The sequence below is a fragment of the Anabrus simplex genome, chromosome 3 (genome assembly GCF_040414725.1).
Source record: "Anabrus simplex isolate iqAnaSimp1 chromosome 3, ASM4041472v1, whole genome shotgun sequence".
Taxonomy (NCBI): domain Eukaryota; kingdom Metazoa; phylum Arthropoda; class Insecta; order Orthoptera; family Tettigoniidae; genus Anabrus; species Anabrus simplex.
In genome coordinates this window covers 209,084,547-209,109,529 of record NC_090267.1, presented here as the reverse complement: position 1 = coordinate 209,109,529, position 24,983 = coordinate 209,084,547, and positions in this window count along the sequence as shown.

Below are 24,983 nucleotides of genomic sequence, written 5' to 3'. Positions count from 1 at the left end.
TTTCCCCTCAAGTTGTATGTCAGTGTCTATGAATACAGCATCTTTATTCTTTCATTGTCTTAGTATACACAAATGTGGTATTATATTTATTTAAATAATATCTATTGATTAAAACTAGCGTATAGTTATAAAATCCACGGTAAATCTGAAATGTAATCTTTCCGTTCGACCACAATAAAATGGGCTAATTACATGTGACGTAACCGTGTCTTCATTACATTCATTAAATTACTGTTATTTACTTTTAGTGCCGGGACTATCCGAGGACTCCCATGGGCGACCTGCGCGTCGTGATGAGGATGAAATGATGATGAATACGACACATACACCCAGCCCCGTGCCAGAGAAATTAACCAATGATGATTTAATTCCCGACCCTGCCGAGAATCGAACCCGGTACCCCTGTAACCAAAGGTCAGTGCTCTAACCATTTAGACATGGAGCCGGACACCAACTAACGGTACAGGATATCGATTAATATCGTTCGCGGAGCAAACCTTAAGTCTTGACAGCAATCGAAAATGGGAAGGGCGAGTTATGAAAGTGTCACTCATGACTGATATGGAATTGCCGGAAATTGTGGCTGAAGCGTTCAATGTTATTGAATATGTATTGCCGCAGAGATCATTTAAGTTGCACGGATATTCTTATGCACAGTTTCTGGACTGGAACAAAAGTTGAGTTCATTTCCTGTGTTTGAATGTGTCTTGTTTACAGATTCTAAAAATCCGTACAGGCCATCTGTTGAACTAGCCGGTAGCACTAGCATTCAACACATTGCCAGATAGACCTACGCTGCGCTGGAGCTAGCAAGAGCGATGCAATTTGGTCGTAGTCAATGGCACACAGGCCGTTCGTCGCAATAGCCGAATACTGACAATGTGGATAGATCTGTATGTTTTTCAAACTAGAGTAATTTCTACTATGGTGGATCGTTTAATAATTTCTGATAAGACCATTAAAGATGTTTCATGAATATTAATATTTTAATTTCAGTGATATACGGTACATCTTATTACGAGGTATTTCTTGTAAAGATTGCTTGTTTTAGATTTTATCAAATTACTCGGAGACGGTATACACACGGTGTTGCACTTAAAGTAGAGATTAGGCCTTACCTACTAGGTGGCCCGCCCCTCCCGTTATTGAGGGGAATGAAAACTTTTGATGATGATGATGATGAAACTGAATTATGTTATTGCTTTTTGTAAGTCCCACTAACTATTTTTACGGTTTTTGAGACGCCTAGTTGTCGGAATTTAATCCCACAGGAAATTTTTAAGTGTCAGGAAACCTACCGATACGACTTTGACGTATTTCAGCACCTTCAAATACTACCGGACTGAACCAGGGTCGAACCTGCCAAGTTGGGATCAGAAGGCTAGCGTCTCATCCGTCTGAGCCACTCAGCCCGGCCACTGAGAATTCACCGAGTAGAGTAGACTTACGAGCGACTAGTGTAACTAAACTGGCAGCTCAGCATTCGGGTGGTGCAGTGGCTGCACCCCCCCCCCCCTATCCTTAGAACGGTTTTCCGTGGTTTTCCAGTATTTTGAGCAAAGGAGAATGCCGGAACAGTTCCATTTATAGGCAACGGCTGCCACTCATTGAACTTCTCTGCACTTCACATCATCGGTGCAAATCTCCTGGCCTGAGAGAGGCCGTATCCCTCTAATAATGCTATTTGCTTTACGTCCCACTAACTACTTTTTCGGCTCTTCGGAGGCACCGAGGTGCCGGAATTTAGTCCCGCAGGAGTTCTCTTACGTGCCAGTAAATCTACCGACACGAGGCTGACGTATTTGAGCACCTTCAAATACCACCGGACTGAGCCAGGATCGAACCTGCCCAGTTGGAGTCAGAAGGCCAGCTCCTCGATCGTCTGAGCCACTCAGCCCCGTAACCCTCTAGGAAGCCCACCATACCCCATCAGGGTACGAAATAAAACATTTAGTTGCAGTAGTTGTAGATCGAATTCCATCGAGGAGAGTGGCCTCGGAGCTACAGCTCTGCATTCGGGAGTCGGTGGGCTGGTCACCCCATCGGATAACCAGAGTTGAGTACAGTTTCCCGTGGTTTTCCATTCTACTCACTAAGGCAAACGTCGGGACAGTTCTTTTGATAGACCATGGCTGCTTCACCTTCACACTTCTCCGCACCACAAATCAACGCAACACATCTCCTGGCCCGTGAGAAGGCGTCATCCCCTAGGAGACCCGCCGTACCCCATCAGCACACAGAATAAAAACTTTAAGTGGGTTGGATGGAATTCAATAACGTAACAACGTAAAATAAATATTGTATAATCTCAGTACTTAAGACATTTGATTATGGTCGAACAGAAGCAGTAAATTTCACCTTGCCTATAATGATATTTATTAAGATGTAAGTATGTTTATGATACGAGAATAAGAGAGTTTCGCAATTTTCATACGATTGTCTTAATTACCGTTACAGGCTCGTTGCATAGTACAATATTGTGTTCTTCCTGTGGGCGCCGGAGGCCCCTTACTTTCATTATTTATTTATTTATTTATTTATTTATTTATTTATTTATTTATTTATTTATTTATTTATGTATTTATTTACTTATTTATTTATTTATTTATTCTTCCTGAGCTTTCCAAAATTACTTACTATTGGCATCAGATGTGCATTAGTCGCAGCTTTGCAGCCGGATGCACTTCCTGACGCCATCCGTATGTGTGGGGTAGAATGTATTTACTGGGTTGTGCCTCTGTGGTTGTCGGTAGTGTGTTGTATGTGTATATGAACAGGTATGTATTAGGACGAACATGAAAATCCATTCGCAGAACCAGAAGAATCAAACCGACGTGGGTAAATTCTCCAGTTCAACCGGGAATCGAACTTAAGACGCTTTGCACTGAAGGCTGTAATGTTCGTTTATTTATTCACCTGGTTAACTGTGGAATAGATGGCTCCCTCTCTGGATCAGTAATAGTGCCAGCATCCATTTCCCAAGACAAAGGTTCAAAACTGGCAGAAAATTTCAGATTTTTGAAGGGCGTGAGAAAGTACATTTGGCACTTTGAGTCATTTGATGTCGGCATGTCAAAAGATGTCTAGTACCCCATTTGGTGTTTACCCAACAAAATGAATTAAAAACTCATTTTTCGATCGCCTAAGAGATATCAGTTTATCTGCCATTTCGTAGAGTACAACGAAACACCGGAATTATTATTATTATTATTATTATTATTATTATTATTATTATTATTATTATTATTATTATTATTATTATTATTATTATTATTATTATTGGAAGAGATTTCTGTATTGCGAACTTCACACAATTGGCATGCTCATTCACATTTACCTTTCATATTACCCTTGGTATTTCAATAAATATTTTAACAACTTTATTCTGTAAACTAGAAAAGAAAATAGCGCTCATCGAATACTATATTTTCGCCTTTGAATTACCTACAATCCTCGATAGTATTATCCTATAGCTCAGTACGCCTAAGAACATTGCTACACACAGATTATGTGCACCCGGGAGTCCAGTCCATCTACAGAGAGTCATTATTTTCAAGAAAACGAATGCCCACCATTCTGTTGTTTACACCGGAGTGATCCGTTAGTAAGCGGAAGAGCATTCATATACGAGTTGGACTATATTTAACTGCCATCAGTATCATATATTTTGAAGACCTTGTCCTTAACCAAACTTAAATCTGAATTGTGGTGGTGGTGATATTTCTGGCAATTTTTGTTTAAGGGGGAATCATTCCCAAATCCCTAACTGGTGAACTGACAAGAATACTGCACCTATGAAGACGCAAATGGTTATAGTAACTCATGGACCGATTTCCATGGTTTATCTGTGTAATTCATCCACCAAAGAGCCAGAATTATCTGCTGCAATGGCATCCAGCTAACCATGTACGGGGCAACGATATTTTGTCCTAATATAAATAAGAAAGTAGTCAACCTCTGCGTTCGGTAAAGATACAAATAACGTATGTTGAACATTAAAGCGAATTAACAGGACTAGTAAATATTTCTCCTACATTCACGAAGATCCAAAAACAAAAACATCTCTGCGATGCTCTTGTCGTAAGCATAAGTCGGTTGATTACACTAACCTGATACAAGTTTCATTTCCTTTTTCCACTATTTAGTCTCAAATTTCCTCCGTGGATCAGTGGTAGAGAAACGGCCATTAGATTGGAAGATCGAGTTTCCAAACCCAGTAGCTGCAGAAGGGATTTTGAAGGGTGGAATAATGTTCACTGGAAAATCATGGCATACGACCCTGGTATATATATTTCTTGTGATTAATAGTATTGTCTTCTAGACTAAAAAATCACCTAAAATTCAACAATAAGTTGCCCAATAGAGTTCCGGATTCTTTACTATGTCGTGAAGTAAAACTCAACATCGAAATTGAAAAGTGATTGGGGTCTCATCAACATGTCTGAGCACGGCACTATGATAATAATAAGTATTATTATTACTGTTCTTGATGTTTAGTCTCCTGTTCCATCATAGATGCAATTAAGATTAGTATTAGATACGACAGTAATTACCGTTTACGCTGTGTGAAACGAAACGAAATACCTAAACTCCACAGACTTGTTCCGCGTCGATGTACTGAAAAGTTTTCTCAGAATTTTCCTTGAACTTTGATTTCCTCGGAGACAACAAAAAAAATCTTTGTTATGTACACAGGATACAAGCAATATGTAGTCATATACAGTGCTGTGAACTGCTATTAAATGAAATTGAGAAGCAAGTCGCCAAGGAAATGTTAAATCAAGAGGCATGTATTTCTGTTTTCCTATAGGCCTACAGTGTACATAAATATATAAATGATATTAGTAAAGTCCAACTCGTTGGCTGAATGGTCAACGTATTGGCCTTCAGATCAGAGGGTCCCGGCTTCGATTCCCAGTCGGATTGTGGATTTTAACCTTCATTGGTTAATTCTAGTGTTTCGGGGGCTGGGTGTTTGTGCAGTTTCTAACATCACTGCAACTCACAAACCACACGTAACAGTATCCTCCACCACAATAACACGCAGTTACCTACACATGGCAGATGCCGCCCACCCTCATCGGAGGGTCTGCTTTACAAGGGCTGAACTCGACTAGAAATAGTCACACGAAATTAAATTAAATTAACATTAGTAAAGAGCTGGAATCACAGATAAGGCCTTCTGCGTAAGTTGCAGGATTGAGAGACTGAAAAAAGACCTTTACAAGGTTGTGAGATGGACAGCAGAAAGTAGTATGATGGTTAACGGGATTAACAGTCAGGTTGCAAATTTCACCAAGAGAAGTCTCAGTTTCAGCCCAGGAGCGGTCGCGCTGTCTGTCGTTGTGTAATCGGTCACGCAGAAAAGTTTTAACTAACACGGTCTTTTTCTTAAAATAGTGATCTAATTATGTCTAAGTTTTCTATATTCATAATCTGACTCATTGGCTGAATGGTCAGCACTGATGCCTGCGGTTAAGAGGGTTCCGGGCTAAATTACCGGCCTGGTCGGGGATTTTAATCGCCTCTGATTAATTCTTCTAGACCGGGGACTCGGTGTTCATGTTTGTCCCAACACTTTCCTCTTCATATTCACACGACACACTACACTGCCAACTACCAAAAGAGCACGCAATAGTGATTACATCCCTTCATAAAGGGTTGGTGTCAGGAAGGGCATCCGGCCGTAAAACAGGGACAAATCCACTTGTGTGACAAATTCCTCACCCTTGACCCCACAGTTGTGGGAAAGGCAAAAGAAAATGAAGCAGATACGTTAATAAATGCATTAAAGCCAATTCTTTCAATATTTATAAAGTTTGCTGTCTTCAACATTATTATAAACTAGCGAATGTACCCGTGCTTCGCTACGGTATTCTACATTGTATTCGAATATCGAAGTAAATAGTGTGCATGCAGTCAATACGATTGTTTTAAAATTGCATGCCTCTTAGCGTTATCCGAGAAAGAGCATGGGGAGGTCCCCGTACGTTGTTTCCAATGTAAAGTGTTTGTTACGGATTTGTGATATAACGGCAGGCTCACTTGCCTACTGCCATTCACAATCGAGTTGGGAAGTTTACATTATAATTGCAGGCTCCATTGCCTACTACGCGGACAGAATCGATTTGGAGAGTTTTCGTTAAAATGGCAGCCCCCTTTCCTACTTCCAGACAGATTACAGTTGAGGAGTTTCTATTATAACGGCAGGCAATTACCCTACTATCACTCGAAATTGAGTTGTGCAGTTATCATTATAATGCCAGGCCCATTTTCCTACTGCCAGCCAGCTTACTGCCAGTCACACCAAGCTGGTGAGTTTCCGTCATATTAGCAGGCCACTATGCCTAATGCCAGTCACATTTTAGATGAGAAGTGAACTATTCATTACAATTGTAGACCTTCCATACTAATGACAGTTACACAGGAGTTGGAGAAGGAACCCTTTCATACTGCCAGTCAAAGTCGGTGTGGGCAGTACTGATTACAATAGCAGACCCACCCTTTCTCGATCGCTACAAATCGACATCAGTGAATATATATAGATCGACATACGAAAGTATATGCGTGTTTACAATATTGAAGACCTTCATTTACAGATTAACTGCTACTAAACGTACGTCATGTCGACAAAAGATTATACCATAAGACACGCCGGATTTAGTGGCCTAAATGGCTGGTCCTATGATATGTCATCTATTCTTGGGTCAGATTGTGTTAGAAACGTGGAACAGGGTAACTTTTTTGTAAGATTATCTCACATTACATTACATTTCGGATAATTATGTGACAGCTACATACATAGCATTTGGCTCACATATGGCTACTGGGTGGGCCAATTTTCGTGAAGAGTTTGATGATTCTATATTTCATATAAGTAATCGAAAGTATGAATTATGCATGTGAAAATTCCAAATTGACTTAACATCGATTAATAGAGAAAAATCAAGCGCAAAAGGGATACAGATACGGCAAAAAGTCATAAGACCAAGGTTGTAGATCATTCCTAATTGAACGGAGATTGTGCAATCTGTTATGTGATAGGAATTTCCGAAGGTCTGCACCATCATTAAAATTGCCTGCATATTTCGATATTCTTCAGGGATAAAAAGTGAAAAATGTAATGATCTTGGATGTTTTCCGTTCGTTACAGGCTAAAACGTATAATTTTGTCAAATTTCAATTATCTTCTTTTTTTTCATCTGGCAGATTATGCCGCAAACTGGATTTTGGGCGAGGCGGGTAAAAATTAGGACTTTCAGGAAGCTAAACCAAAAATTATGCAGATGGTCATTATTACCCCTTAAACGGAAAGCTGTACGAAAATTTCGCCAAAATCGTCAGTGTAGAGGCACACAGTCGTTACCATTTGATTTATATAGATAAGGAATCTGCTCCATGTAAAACACCTTTTGGGCTATGTCCGCTGGACTTAGCCTGCAAAACTGACCATTCATGACATCTCCCTTATTAATCCTCCTGACGAAAAAATGCACATGAAAAAAAAAGGTTTAGAGGTGGAATTCTATCACGTTTGATCGATTTCTAGTCGGGTTGGTCTTGTTCTGTATATATTGTGGAAGAGTAAAATCACCATTTCGGTTCCCTATAAACCGCCAGTCCATTCCGGAACATGAAATGTTATTTACGTTTAAAACCTACCTTTGGACAGGTGGATGCTAAATATAAATTTTGGTTCGAATGTCTTCAGTAGTTTTCAAGTTGTAAGGAATACGCTTTACACGCACCCGCTCGTGAGTTACGTCCGATGGGACTTGTACAGAAAAACGGTCCGTTAATGATATCTCCCTTATTAATCCTCGTATCGAAATGATGCACATGAGAAAAGAGGTTTAGAAATTAATTTCTACCAAGGCAGGTATATTTAAATTAACGTTGGTTGTGTATATTTTGTGGAAGTGCAAAATCACTGTTTCGGTTTCGTATAAACCCCCAGTCAGTTCAGGGATTTAGAAACAATATTTGCCCTAAAACCTATCAAGGACAGGTGTATTCTAAATATGAGTCTTGGTGGAAATACATCCAGTAGTTTGTAGCACTCGCGTACATACGGCGTAATTAAGGAAGAAAATAATACAGTTAAGAAAGCTGAAAGTAATAGAAAATGGATTATAACTGAGGACAGCCGGATGACGACAAATATGTAAATGCCAAGTGAATGTATTGGAAAATCAAATGCCCCTCAATAAATTAGGCTAGTGTGAGTTATGGATATAATAAAGCGGTAACAGGGGAGAAATTTAGGTCCAGTGATTCCTAGGTAAACAAATAATAAGAAGATGACTAATGGTGTTATTACTTAATCTATTCGAGGGCGGTTATAACATCCAACGATATTCCGCCAATATCCCGCAGATAGGCCGATTGACGCCTCTCTTGCCTTCTACCCAAGGAACAACCACGAATTTAAAAGCATGATGAGGAAAATGGCAATACGTTACTTCCCTGCTGGCATGCAGTCAGAGACGTTGCCATGGTAACCTGTAGGTTCGTTGTCGATCTGTCGGTCACTCAATACAGAGCATGATACCAGCGGAAAATTGTAAATTTCCCCGTCATGTGAAGAGTAAGGTACATTATGAACATAACGAAAGTTGTTTATAATGAAGAGACGTTTCACGAACGGTAAACGAAGTTTACAGAAAACCAATAGTATAAGAGAAAATGGAGGAAAACCATTCTGGTTTTCCTATGAAAACCATTCTGGTTTTCCTATAAACCCCCCGTCTATTCAACGATTTTAAAATGATATGCATATCGAAACATCCCCGGGATGAGTATACTCTAAATATGAAGCTTGGTTGAGATCTATCCAGCCGTTTTGACGTGATTGTGGAAAAACCATTCTGGTTTTCCTATAAACCCCCCGTGTATTCAAAGATTTTAAAATTATATGCATATCGAAACATCCCCGGGATGAGTATACTCTAAATATGAAGTTTGGTTGAGATCTATCCAGCCGTTTCGACGTGATGGTGGAAAAACCATTCTGGTTTTCCTATAAACCCCCCGTCTATTCAAAGATTTTAAAATTATATGCATATCGAAACCTTCCCCGGGATGAGTATACTCTAAATATGAAGCTTGGTTGAGATCTATCCAGCCGTTTCGACGTGATGGTGGAACAGACGAACAGACAGACAAACAGACAAACAAACAGACATGAAACGTAAAAACCACCGATTCGGTCTTGAGTTGACCTAAAACGGATAAATATCTGAAAAATTGGCAAAACAAAAGAAATTACAGACAGCGGACCCCCTACAATTTTATTTATATAGACTAGGTATGATAATTGTCGTTGACGGGACAATCACTTAGCAAGTGTACGATGACATTTTTGTCTACCCCTGTCCGGCCCCATGGCTAAATGGTTAGCGTGCTGGCTTTTGGTTACAGTTGTCCCGGGTTCGATTTCCGGTAGTGTCATAAATTTTAACCATCATTGGTTAATTTCGCTGGCATGGAGGCTGGGTGTATGTGTCGTCTTCATAAACATTGCACCCTCATTACGACGCGCAAGTCGCCTACGGGAGTCAAATTAAAAGACCTGCACCTGGCGAGCCGAACATGTTCTGCGACATTCCCGGCACTAAAAAACATAAGCCATTTCTTTTTTTTTTTTCACCCCTCACAATGTTCCAGAGATTCTGAGCCAAATACGTGAGTATGCTTCCTCTGTCAGGGGCTTGTCGTGATGTATTCGCTTCCTCACTCTCAGTTCAGTGTAATTTCTTCTCTTGCAAAATCGTTGACCCTGGTATAGAAGAAAGACATGTGTCGAATTAATATTCAAAAAATACTGACAGGTGTACAAATTCTTTCAAACGTTGCCGGAACGATCTCGATAGCAACTCTCTTTACACACTACAACGCTAGTTATAGGCTCTTTCACATGATTGCCCGTGATGTTTTAATCAACTTTCACAAAATCAGAGAAAGGTAGAGAACAAAAGTTTCGTGTAAAACCAACCGCAGGAGACATCGAGTTTTATGCTACACGCTTCTTCTGAACAACCTATAGCTAACATCATACTCGACCTTATTCTAAACGGAAATACCATGTTCAGTTAAAATCCACTCTTCCATTTTCCCGTTATGCTACAACAGTCACGGATACATATTAAGATGAATTCAACGTAGGTCATTACAAGGAAGTCAGTAGTCTTGTCTCCGAGTGAGTGGATGCGTGGTTTGGTGCACGTAGCTGTCAACTTGCATTCGGGAGATAGTGGGTTCGAACCTCACTGTCGGCATCCTGAAGATGTTTTCCGTGGTTTCCCATTTTCATACCAGGTAAATATTGTGGATGTACCTTAATTACGGTCCTGATCCTTCCTTCTCCGGCCCTTTCCTATCCCATTGTCGGTCAATGCGAAGTAACACAAATGGTAAAATATAATATTCGTGTCAGAATACTATATTAACCGAATGGAATGTCGCGGATAAGGACAATGCTATCACAAAAATGCTCCATCAGATGAAAAAAAGGCGCAGTTTTTTCACGAACAGTAGTACGTCGGCGTTCTAACAGTGCCATTTCCCAGAGCTGGAATGACATGCCTACATAATGTAAAGTGCAACTCTATATACATTTATAGAATGATTCATGATATAAATTACGAAAAACTTCAATAAATCAACTCAAAATAGCTGCTCGGAGCCCCTGGTAAAAGAATAAGAAAGACATCTTTAGGTTCCCTCAGTAGCTGTTAAACCTCTCATCTGGATGAAAATCAGGAAACTCTCGTAAGGCATTTTTACTTGATGTTATTAAAATCTTGCAATATTGCTCAAGAAGACGATATTTTAAAAATCAGTAATATATTATTTTGAAAATGAGGAAATAACATACCGAATGAATGTTTTTGTACTGTATGTACATGTTGCCTATACTAGTTTCAGACTGAGGTAAGTAGAATACCATACTACTGACGTGAGAGTGTAGATTAGTTCCAGTTTCCTACTCCTATGCAATGCTATAAGCAATATACCACTTTTGCGATATCATATCTGATATTGTAAGATTCCACTTCTCATTATCATTTTACCGGGGGAGGAGTGACTGGTTGGGTTCAGTTGATCTTCTTCATGGACAAAAGTCACACTCTCAACAAGCCGGTCACCAAGATATTGATAGTGAAAGGCGTAAGTCATGAGTCTGAGAGACAGAAAATACCTTGGTCTATGAAACACAGTGGGTATTATTCACACCTTGATTTTCCGAACTATGAACATCAGGAACGAATGATTGTAAAAGCTTTCCATGACAAATGAAAGAATTACCAACCATGCAGATTTGAAAGTCCAGCAAATAAACTAAAGTATAATTTCAAACTTAGCGTATTACATACTGTACATTGCATATTTAAAATTCTTAAATCGTGAATATGTGAACAGTTAAACCTAACAAAGTAATAAGTACGAAAATAATCACATTTGCCTGTTAGGTAATAAAATGGCTACACGTTCATCTTTACCTCCCAAATATTATATTAAGACGGTTACCAACTCCATCCAGCGGAAATATTAAGAACTTCGTCCCTTGCCAATTGGCGTGGTGATGCTTTACAGATCTCGATATTAAGGTATTAAAGAAAAAATCCTAAATTTGAAATATTTGTGAAGTACGTTTCAACTTTATGTTAATTACTATCATATGTCGAATTCTACATCTCTATACACAAAAGTACACAGGAAGGAGATAAGACAGCAAGAAAATTTCACTTCTGCTTTAAGGACATATGTTGTAAATACACATGCGTAATAATAAACTCTTTACATTTTACATATTTCAGCCTGCATATTACATATGATCTGTGTATTCTATTGGATAACATACATTTCCTATAATTATTCACAATTTTTCAACATCAAAGTTTATATAACTGCCTCTTGAGAGCTTATCATCAACTAAAACACATATCGTTCTGAATGTGAGAAGGGACTGATGCCTTGGACTAATGTCTTAAAATTGACATATCTCAAAATAAATTATCGACCGATTTAAACATGTACACAACTTTTAAACCACCATAATACGGAAAAAGGACATGTTTTTATAATCAATCATAACGGTGTGTACTATCACTAAAATATTATACAGGATTCAGAGTAGTACTGTATATTAAGATATAGGTACTTCATAATTTCAATACTATCACTTTTATCTACAATTCAATAATCACATGAGCGTTTATGGATGGTGTTGTATTCAACTGTCAATAGAAGCCATGACAAAATTAAGCAAAGTATGTATAAGAATAAGAAATATAAAAGATCACTTAAGAAATATTCAGTAGTTATTCCTTCTTAGTATCATAAATGAGATAATGAATAATGATTAACACCGATATCTGTTCATATTATCAAACGGTATTACATATTAGTGTACAGTAATATTTCAAGAATTCATAATAAGGATCTTCATGCAGAAGTCACCAATTTGTCCTCTAAGTGAGCTTAAATTTATCAAATTGTCTTGATCGTAATTTAGAAGACATCATAATTCACTCATTCCTATGGAAGGTGTGATAGTGTAGTGCAGTAGCTAAAAGTAAAATTTTGTGTGTACGTCGTACAGTTTGTAGTTCGAAAAGCAGTAATGGCAATGCGCTTCTGTAATTTAAATAACCCATTTCCATGCAACGTATGTATATATTTTTATAAGCTTTATCAATATGAAGTTATAATTAGGAATTTTATGTTGAAGAACAGTACTGTAAGATAGCTCACAAACTCATCAATATTAATTGCTGTATCCAATGATTTGTATACCTCTTCATTTTTAACAATGTAAAACACTATGCCGTATCATTCTAAAAATTCGCAATTTTCTTTACACTTAGCAGACTTTACTCTACCCGCCAGACCTATCGTTATGTTCGTTCATATCGGAGAAAGTTTGAAATCTGCTGTAACTGGAAAACATAGCTCAATAGTGAAGTCATAAGAGACATTTTGCCCCTAAATATGATAGTCACCGCATACAACAAATTAATCCGAAAAACTCTCTGGATACGAAGTCAACACGAAATTGCATGTATACGTCTTCATGTCCCTAACATATTGTTTTTCTACAATGAGAGCACTTAGTACAGGATGACAGACGTAATGCCGTCTGGTCCATGAACCTACCACCAGCATCGTCTACACTTACTGCATACTTCAAGATATTGGAATTATCCACCTTTGCTTCTAAATATAAGATAAATATTTGGGTTACAATCATCACTGTGGACCAGAACTCTTGATCAAGTAGTTACAGTAACGAAATTGTTCCTCAGATTGCGTGTTTGACCCAAGTCGAAGTGAGCGTAGAGGGGAAATCTAGTGCACACCATTTTGATGAACACAGTAGGTATTCATTCAACCAATTTCTCTCGGCATTCCACCATGCAGTTCTTTGTTTCGTTACTAGGAGTTCTGATGATAATTAACTACAGTGGCGCGGCCTCTGAGTAAGAACAGAACGCCGTGATGAACGTAAATGTCACCCAGGTGGCATCAACTCAAATTATTCCCATTTGGTAACCGAGACATATTATTGTTGTTATTATTAACTCGTAAAATCTTAAATATGTCGCAATCATTCTGCGATACGTGAATCGTTCACTCCAATAATAGCCTTCAGCTCATACTTTTCTTAACATATTCTAGACAATGAAAAGGCGTTCATGTGTAGCAACTTTTCTACGTTGGAGTAATAGAAATAATGGTGCCATAATATATTACCCTTGACCCTATCAATAGTTTTAAAAGAGCAATGTAACACCTCGAACACCCACTTCCAGTATCGATGTTGATTTACATATTTCTAGGCCTACTGCTCCGCTCTCATGCTCATATCATCTAAGAAACATCCTTCGATACATTCTAGATATAAATTACAATCACCTGCTTGGATTTTATACGACAAATCTACCTTTCTGAGAGACGATAATTGTTTAAATATTGTTAGGATGAAGACAAGATAGGACGGTTCTTCAAAGCTTAAAAGCGCTGAGCAGATTCCTAATATTCACAAGAAGACAGCATGCGGTCAGCTGCTAATATTTATCCTGATTAATTGATATGGTATGCGGCTAAGTACTTCTCCTCCTCTGTTTAGTTATTCTCGTAACTCTGTGCATGGATATGTTCATGAGCCAAATTTGCTAAAATAACTACACGTTTCCTTCTTCTTATTCTTCGTATTCTTCTTCTTCTTAATCGGTTTACCATCCAGGGTCGGTTTCTCCCTCGGACTCAGCGAGGGATCACAGATCTACCGCCCCAAGGGCAGTGCCCTGGAGCTTCAGACTCTGGATCTGGGATACAACTGGGGAGGATGGCCAGTACCTCGCCCAGGCTGCTTCACCTGCTATGCTAAACAGTGGGCCTCTTGGGAGATGGTAAGATTGGAAGGGATAGACAACGAAGAGGGAAGGAAGTGGCCGTGGCCTTCAGTTAGGTACCATCCCGGCATTTGCCTGGAGGAGAAATGGGAAACCACGGAAAACCACTTCCAGGATGACTGAGGTGGGAATCGAACCCACCTCTACTCAGTTGACCTCCCGAGGCTGAGTGGACCCCGTTCCAGACCTCGTACCACTTTTAAAAAATTTCTTGCCAGAGCCGGAAATCGAACCCGGGCCTCCGGGGGTGGCAGCTAATCACACTCAATGCTATCGTAATTGGGCTGTGGATTGTTATACTATCGTGCGACAGGGATACCATGTTTACATTGCATGCTATCGTAATTGGGCTGTGGATTGTTATACTATCGTGCGACTGGGATACCATGTTTACACTGCATACCTATTCAGTTTGCGGCATGTCACGTAGATGTTAAGTATTTTAAACAACAATATTTATCGTTATTACCAGTTTGTTTTCCTTTTATCGGTTTTGGTACCTGAATAATTGAATACTCTAGCGGAGAATTCGCACCACATTTCGTCACATAAATCAATATTGAGGTGCTGTACAGTGTATGTGATGTACCTGTACTTTAATGGGTGTCTATTTCTTCGTTTTGTCTATCCTTCCTTGCATCCAATAGGCTTCATCTCATGGTGAGTCATTGTTTTATATTCCATTTTGTAGACAACAAGATATGAGCAACAACGTAACCACTTAATTAACAAGATGATGCAGGAAACGCTGTTCCTTAATTGCCAAGTTTAGCGATACAAAGTGGAGGAACCTTAGTGCATTCCACGACATACAGCTGTTGGGTGTTGAAATAAATTACAGGATCGTCATCTGTCATTGCTACCGATTAGAACAGTTTTCATGTCGACTACCTACACTGTAATCGCTGAGTGCCATAACCTACATGTCTTATTATTTGTTATTTTTTAGTATTAGTTTAACCCTTGGAATATTTGTAACACCTTTCATCCGTATTCTCGCTTCCTAAGAAAAATCTTGTGAATTTCAGGTAAGGACTATGACATCCTGAGATGAAAGTTTCCACATGTCATAATATTTGACTGAGTAGCAACAGTATAAATGGCTACGTGATTCAAACATAATTCATTCACTGATTCATAATGAGATCATTTCAACCCAGCAAGAAATGAAGACAAGGATATAATACAGTTCTGTAGAGATCAGATGTCCCGAACTCACTAGTTCTATTGCCTTAACAATCAGCGACATAAATTCATCGAAATTAAAGTGTTTAAAATCGACGCATCTTAAAAATAACCCTATGCAAATCCCTTAACCTGTGGACAATTCCTAACGCAAGATGGCGGACCGCGTATCGAGTTAATTGTTTATCGTTGACGTCACCTCGTGTCACTTTCTGTAGCATGACAATATTCGAAATTCACGATCCTCTGTTATTCACCTTAACCTACTGATAACAGTCAACCGGAAATAAATTAACGTACCTACACTTCCAAGAGATGCCTTACCGAGGCGGTAAAGGCGTGTTCGCTTCACCCGAAAGGATATCTATTCGATTCCCCGTCAGGAAATAATTAAAATTAAAAAGCGAGATTTCCACTTTCGGAGGTGAACATGGCTCTGAGATTAACTCAGCCTGCACTAAAATGAGTACGAGGTTAATTCCTGGGAGCAAAGGCAACCCTGTATAGAGCTGATCACTCTACCCCAGCAAGTGGAAGCCATCATCTTCCAAACCGCCAAGAAACTCCGTGGCCGGTACGGAGATGACTGCTTTTACGTACACCTATTGCAACCCAATATACTCAGTTTCACTTGCGAAAAATATATCGTCCCTTCACCGGTAAAACGTTGTATTCCACAAAGCTCTTCCTATCGCTTATTCCCCTTAAGACTGATCACGCCTCCCAGCCACATATGGATATGCAGTCCATCAGAACAAATTTTGTTGTTTTCATTTTCCTATGCCCATGCGTAAAGGAAAATTAACCTCACTGCACCGTACTATATGAATGCATGTTTGCATTACGTATTTACGCACTCCTAGTGTATAGTGTATAAGGTTCATTTTCGCTTACTCGTCTGCATAGAAAGACGAACACAATGGACATTGTTCCGACCTACTGCGTATCAATACGTGGCTGGGAGGCGTGACCAGTCTTAAGAAGAATGGCTAGAAAGAGCTTTGTGGAATACAACGTTTTACCGGTGGGGCGACGATACGAAATGTAACACCTGACATACATGACGAAGTACAGAATTCGTCGTGACATGACCATTATCATAACTTAATAATATACCTGCGTCATTCTATAAATAGCAATGTTATACAAAGTAGCTATACATCTACAACTAGTATGAAAACCTGCCTTGGACAGTCGAAATTACTATTCGATAATTAATTGAAAAATTAAATATGAACACGTTAATAAACTGTATCTTATGAATAATAGTTTCACTTTCCAGAACAGGTATTATAACATTTCCTTATAAGCCTTTTTAGAGTATGACTGTAGATAGGAGATGTTCTTCGACGTCCATGATGCAGCTTTTTCAAAAGTACGCAGATGGACAGAATTTCTTCTTGAAGAATAGGTTTGTCTAGCTTCAGCACTGGAAATATGATTCAGATATCAACTTCGATATTTAAATATTGACGAATTACGACGAGTACAACTTTTTAAACACTAACTTCCAAGGTGGCATGCCTGAAGGATGAAGAGACTTAAAATTTTAAAGGGGATAATGTACTACTTCATTAATATCATGCATTCTGCTGACTGAACACTATACGTTGCTTTCAGAATGTTCATACCTTGTTGGTTGATGACATACCGTTGATCAAAAATTGTTAATATTGAAAAATGTGTTTTCTAGCTTTGATCCAGAGAAAACCGAATAAATCTTGTACAATATTAAATCTGACTTTGTAGAAAGTGGATAGTATAATTTTGCCCTAGATTTCAACTGCCGAGGTTAGAATCTGTTCGCAGTATTTAGAATCGACAACTCATTCTTCTTTAGTTTAAAAAATATCTTTGGCTGAAAACTAGAATATTTGAAACTGGACTGAACAGAGCTCTGGCTCTGAAGTTCGAACTCATTTGAAGTACCGTAAACTGGGGCTACTTTGGACTGGTGGGGTAAAATTCGGACAGCGACACTACTGTGTTGTTTTAAATATCCCGCGGTCACCACTTGTGAGACAACGTGTTGCTTCTGAGGTCTTTCGAAGCTTTGTTCTTTGCTGCCATCTATCGGCCATATCCAGAATCACTGCGAACAACCTGTGCTAAACAGCAGCCATTTTTACCTGGGTTCCAGTTTTGACAAGTTGCAGATGTGCTGCAAACTTTCATGTATGATGGTGGAACTAGATTTTGACCACAAAAGACAGGTAACTACAGCAAGTTGTACATGTTTTAGCTATCATTTTTGTGAATATAGAACCTAATAACCTAAAATTACTAACTAGCGTGGTTATGTTTGTCAATAATGAGACTTTCGTGGGGTAACTTTGGGACAAGTTTCAGGGTTTTTCTGGATTTCTAGAAAGTCTTAGCATATTAAACGGACATATATCCTCTGATTAGATGGGGCTATGGAATATTTATTAGCAGCCTTTTGAGTTCCCTTAGGTCGAGTTCTTTGCCTGCGAAAAAGTATCTCTTAATATTATTAACACTCATAGGTATATTTCTAACAATGAGAGTTTATATTTTTAAGCACGTTGTTTACGTAAATAAGAGAGCAAGTAGGTGGAAATGGTTTAATTGATTTAATCGTAAAAATCATATAGCTGGGTTAAACTGCTGAAAACGTCACGACATTTTCATGAGATTTGTTTCACCGGTAGCGTTAATCCAGAAAAATCCATCACTTACCTCGATAGACGCGCTGTTTCAACACAGGAAATGTTACTATAAACTGATAATATTGACAAGTCTCACAGTTATTGAAACCAAGAACTTGGTCAAGAATGGAGGTTTCCAGTCTGATGTGTCTACCTTGTGTGTAAATATATTTGTTTAATTTAAACAAAACCAGTTATTGGTTTATGCCTAAGAGAATTGAAAACAATCTACGTATATAACGCATGTGTGTGCTCTTACAGCAATTTTACACACTGTTATTGAATACTGAATCATTTTCGCAACGTATGTTGCCAATATGCAAGAAGTAAATCACTAAAGGTGCATAGAGCAAAGACTATAACAACATGTAATTGATTCAGCTATAATATACAGTACGTCGATACCTTCAACGTAGCTACTAGTAAAATTCTTGTGTAACCCAGCAATACGTTCCCATGCAGCTCATGATGTAAGAACTGGCTACGTACTAGAGGAATGAGTATTACTATAATGCCAATATTTCTTGCGTTTAGAATGGTAGGATGTTTAGTTCAAGCATGAGAAATTAAAAGTGGTGCTGTTCTGTGGTGTCCCACAAGTTGTTAATTATGAACTCAGAATCATTTCTGTGGAATGACGTTCTTTAAAAGTAGATAAATGAATTCCTGGCTTTCATTCCAATGGTCGAGCACAATATATATACAAGGAGCAAATCACTGAATATTCATAGATCAAAGACCAGAACAATATAATATATTATTTTCAGCTGTAAAAATACGTCAATGCCTTAAATATGGACTGCTATTAGAAGGTCTTGCCGAACCCTGCCATCCGTTACGGATGTTGCCATACCTACCAGCCAGTGATTTTATTTTATATTTCACAGTTCTTAACTTTAACTGCAAAAAAAATATTCTAATTGCGTCAGTTGAAAGTAAAGCTATTTGAACTAGCTTTCAACATTGAATTTCCCACTACTTCGTCATTTGAAACACATAATTTCCATCTGCCAATTTATTTGAACGATTTATGTACTTTCTGTTATCAATAACAGAGTGTAAAAGATGTTTATATGACAAACGCAAGGCAAAAATATCCCATACTGGATAGGAATTTCGGTAAGAGCGTATAAACAGTAGGCCTACTAGTAGTAGTGGTTGAGGAAATTATTTATGATGATGATGACGATGATGATGATGATGATGCTGGTGGTGGTGGTGGTGGTGGTGGTGGTGGTGGTGGTGGTGGTAACTCAGTATGTTTCATGATAAAAATGTCACCATGAATGATGTGCTCTTCCACGAATAGAATGTGAAAATTTATAAGAGATCTATGTACGAAGCCTTACGAGAACTACTATTGTAATTAGTGTATGAAGAACACTTTTGGTAAAAGTAGCACTATAATCATGTCGAAATATACAAATATTTATATCGGAGAGAGGAGTACACATCTGTCTCCAAACCTTATCCGAGAAGATTGGAATATGAAATATTACAAACAAAATCTGGCTGAGAAATTCATTGTCCGACATTCAACAAAAAATAATCTGGTAAGTTTCTTCAACACCGATTAAAAATCATCTCTCTGCACGGATTAACATTACCGTAGAATATATCGCCGATACGACTGTTATGTTTAATATAAACGGAAAGGAATCTACCTTCCTCTTCTTAGTTTCTCCAGGAAGGAACAAGATTCAGACTTCTATTTTTGAACGTTGTCAAGCTTACGACAATTTGAAGAGCCTCGCCTGATGTCTGTTTGATGTGCTGGACTTCCGGAACCTCTCAAGAAGTACTTTGCCGAGAGTTCAGTGGGCCCTTAAGTGTGTTTTGACCGGAAATGAGCATTAAGTTTGTTCCTGCGAAGTTTAATGTTCTCATACGCCAATAGCTACTGCAATTACAAATAATGCTATTATAGAATATATCTTATGATTCAATACCGTTGGTATGTTAATAGATATGTCCGGCATTGCTGTGTGGTTGCATTTGGATCGAGGAAAAAGGAACGAATTAATGCAGAAATTCGAGAAAGGTAGAAAGCCTTATTTTTAATGGAGAAAACTATTGAGAACTGTTTGTTACACAGACCTTTACAGGGCAGTAAAGATAAGCCATCCTGTTTTGAAAAGAAGTATTCAAGCTTTCGAAAATTAATAACGATCATAAAAATTATTGCAATAATAGAGTGATTTACTCTAGTGGGGTAATAAATTTTTGACGTTATCTTATCTCTGAGAATACATTAAATAAAGGTACATTCCTCAAACCTGGCCCGTGATAATCGTAATTACGAATAAAAATATTCAATACTGTAGGAACTTCTGGGCTCCCGTCTCATGTCGAACAAAATTCTATATAGAAACTTAAATTTGGAAGTACTTTTGAATATATCTAATTAGCTGACAAAAAATTTTCTTTAAAATTAACATATATCCTTCAATTTATCAGTCAAGAAATCGGACTTCCAAATATAGAATAGCATATCATCACTGCCGGGACAAAGCCTCCTATGTGAAATATTTTAGTTTAGAACTTTGGCCGGTAAGGTTCTGACATCTGAGGTGCAATATTGTGTGAGTATTGTCAAGGCATTCTCGCTCTTCATAATATTGAGCTGCGGGTCAGAATATCTCCAAAAATATTATCACATAGGAGGTTTTGTCCCGGTAACGACGACATCCCCAATCCTTTAATCCCCGCTAGAATGAATAAATTCCATGCTGAATAAATTATGGTGGTACATAGGAGAATATCTGAAAGAATAGAAAATTTGAGATTTCTAGTGATGCATAGTCCTTCAAGAAATCAATAATCACGGCCATGTTTATGGTTACATGCTAATTCCAGGTATTAAAGCTTTTATCATCCTCCGTTTTGTTTTGAAAGACCTTTGATGTTATACTGTGTGCCCTGTTATATATGTGAGTCCTCATTTTTAAAAGGCTTTGCTGAAATATAGTTTAACCCTCTCCAACCCAGTGATACTACATGGAATCATGATATTTCTGGGTGTTTCGTCCATTTATAATTAGTGTAGGCATTAGAGATCAGAAAAGTAGCGAGTACAAGTCCGGTGTTTCGGGTTGTCTAAACGTGGAGCCAAGGTGTTGCTGTTAGCGCAGGAGCAATCCCGGTTACCTCTTGTAAATATCACGGAGCGATGAGGCCATGAGTTAGCGTTGTAGTTTCACGAGTATGGTGAATCTGAAGCAGATGGTACTGTAATACCTTGCTCCTGCTGCACTCTATAAGCTTGCCCAACGTGAAGTAGAGTGGCCGTGCTTTCTGTTGCGACTTAGTACGGAAGGTTAATGCATATTACAGAGCCTCGTGTGACGCTCAAAATGTGATTGTATGGGAGAATTATGGTGAGAATAAAGCCGAGATTTTTGGAGACGCAAATCGCAAATATGCAAGTATGAGTCAAATGAGACAGAATGACACGTGGAAAACATTTTATAATATAATTCATGATTCAGACGTAAATCATACAAACGAACGTTCAGAAATAATTTAAATGATAGTACACTGTTACAGTAAAATTCCTCGACAATCCCAGATCCAATCATTTTCAACATGCAAAAGCCCTTTCATGAAACAGTTGGCATTAGTTACCTACGTACATATATTCACCATTTTATGTCTCTATTTCTATACCTGTACATCGGTGAAGAATATATATAAATTTAGTATTTTAGCGAAATGTTCTTATAATTATCCATTTCAGGTGTAATAATGACCACTTGTCTGTTTGTCTGTTTGTTTGAGTTATTATAACTAGAAAACTACAGGATATATTTCAACCAAACCTCATATTTAGAATGCACATTACCTTGGTAAGGTTTTAGGGCCAATGTTACTCCTAAATCCTTGAATAGACTAATTTTTTATAGGAAGATCGAAACAGAAATGTTACTCTCCCACAAAATATAGATGACCATACTTAAAGAAGTGGAAATCTACCAGTCTTAATGGTAATCAATTTCTAAAACATGTTTATCAAGTGTACCTTTTCGATACGAGGATTAATATAGGACATATTATGAACGGTATTTTTACAGCTTAAGTCCTAGCGGACATAGCTGGAAGACGCGTGCACGTAGAGCAGATTTCTCATAACTGAAAAACTGTTCGAAATATTTTAATCAATCTTCATATTTGGAATCCACCTATCACATACCATTTCAGATCCCCGGAATCGACTTGCGGTTTATAGGAAGACCGAAACTCTCCCACAAAATATATTCTACAAGACCTACCTTAATGAAAATCCACTAACTTCAATAGAAATAAATTTCTAATACTACTTTTCATGTACATTTTTTTAATGTTAGGCTTAATATGTCAAAATTAATCAACATCTAAGCACACCAATGAGGATAGTAAAGGGTGTCCCACAAGGCACAGTATTAGGTCCTTTATTGTTTATTATATTTATTAATGATCTAGAGAAAACAATAGCAAATGCCGAACATACGCACGTCGTAACATATGCAGATGATACAGTCATTTATGTTGAGGGTGATAGCTGGAATCTCGTCAGACAGAGAGCAACTCGAGCACTGCTTAAAGTTCAAGCATGGTTAGATAATAATGAATTATTTCTAAACATTAAAAAGACAAAATTTATGAATTTTTCTGTAACAGATACACGAAACGATTTTAATGAATTAATTGTACACAACATCAACTGTAAATTTAATTGTAACTGCTACAAAATTTATAAAGTAAATAATGTTAAGTATTTGGGATTATTAATTGATTCGAACATGAAATGGAAAAGTCACATTACCGATTTAAGAAAGAAAATCAGAAGAACTGTTTATATATTTCATAACTTAAAATACATATCCAGTATAAAATTGTTAAGAGAGGTTTATTACGCTTTAGTTCAGTCTATTCTTAGCTACGGAATTTTGGCATGGGGAGGAGCCTACAAAAATGTAATCAATAAAATACAGGTTGTTCAAAACCTTATATTACGAATAATGTACCAGAAAGGAAGATTATACCCAAGTAGTCAATTATATGCTGAAGCAAATATATTTAATGTAAAACAGCTCTATGCCCTTGAAATATACAAATATATTAACAAAAACAAAAATATAATTGAGAACATTAAACATGAATATTCAACACGCAGTAAGATGAACCACCGTTGTATGTTATACAAACCCAAACTTAGCATAACAAAGCGCAATTTCTTGTACTTCATTCCAAAATTCTTTAATGTCCTTCCCGGTTCTTTACAAACTACTTTATTAGGTCAGAAAATGAGTCTGAAGTGTCTTAAATCCTTTGTCAGGGATAATAAAACTGTTATGGAAGAAATAACTAAATGAGAATATCACGTCACCATATCCATTTTCTATTCAATGCTCCACCATGTGCTGTTGATCATATCCGTCATTCACTCATACCCATACTCGTATTTCAGGCATCATTTAAAATATATTTCTCACTATGTAATTAATATTCTAAATTACCACACACAAGGTTTCACCTTACGTGGTATTTTACTGATATCTACTCGACTCTGTTGAGGTTGGTGTGATTTTGTATAATAATAATAATAATAATAATAATAATAATAATAATAATAATAATAATAATAATATATTTAATGTGTGCAAGAGATAGTTAGAAGTTCAATTTATTTTAAGTATTAATATGTTGATAATAATACTACTACTTCTGTAATATATGTGGTTTAGTTATAAGATTAATATTTCTCAAGTAATAATGTTATTAGAAGAGTTATGTATATATAAAACAGAGTCCTGTAAATATCTAAACGACATGATGAATGAATAAATACTACTACTACTACTACTACTACTAGGGGGCTGTTTTTACGGAATGTTTTACAGTCTACGTCCTAGTGGACACAGCCCAATTGCGGTTGCACATATAGAAGATATCTACAAACTTTAATGGAAATCTTGTCCCTTATATACATTTTCCATAGGAGGAATAATAAGGAACACGTTATTAACGGAATGTTTTACAGCCTAAATCCTAGAGGACATAGTCCAAAAGCGGCGGCAGGTTCATCAGACTTCGTATAACTTGAAGGCTACTCATAGTATATTAACCAAACTTCATATTTAGAATCCACCTCTCCAAACATAGGTTTTAAGCTCCATGCCATTTCTATATCCCTGAGAAGATTGGGAGTTTATGGTCAGATCGAAAAACAAAATATACATGGTCATAAGTTACTTAATGGAAATCTACCAGCCTTAATGAAATCAGTTTCTAAAACTTTTTCCCCATATAAACCATTTCAATAGGAGGATTTATTATGGAGATGTCTCTACCACACGGTTTTACAGTCTACTTCCCAGCGGATTCAGTCCAAAAGTGGTGGGCAGATGACCTTAGATGTTAATCCCCTTTAAACAACAAGCAACATCATCGCCAAAAGTGGTTGCAAGAACAACAGATTTCTTATCGTGGAATAACCTATAAAAGTGTTATTTCCATTTTAATAGACATGGGTATATGGTGTGATCGTTTGTTGTTGTGTCATGACCTCAGATGAATGCTTTAGTAAGATTTTAACCCAACAAGCAGAATGCCGAACTCCTACATAGAATTCCATAACCTATACATTCCTAACGTATGGATTTTCACCAGTTTGTTACTGTAGTAATTAATCATTTTTAAACTTTACAGGGAAAATGCCACTCTGTGCAGATAA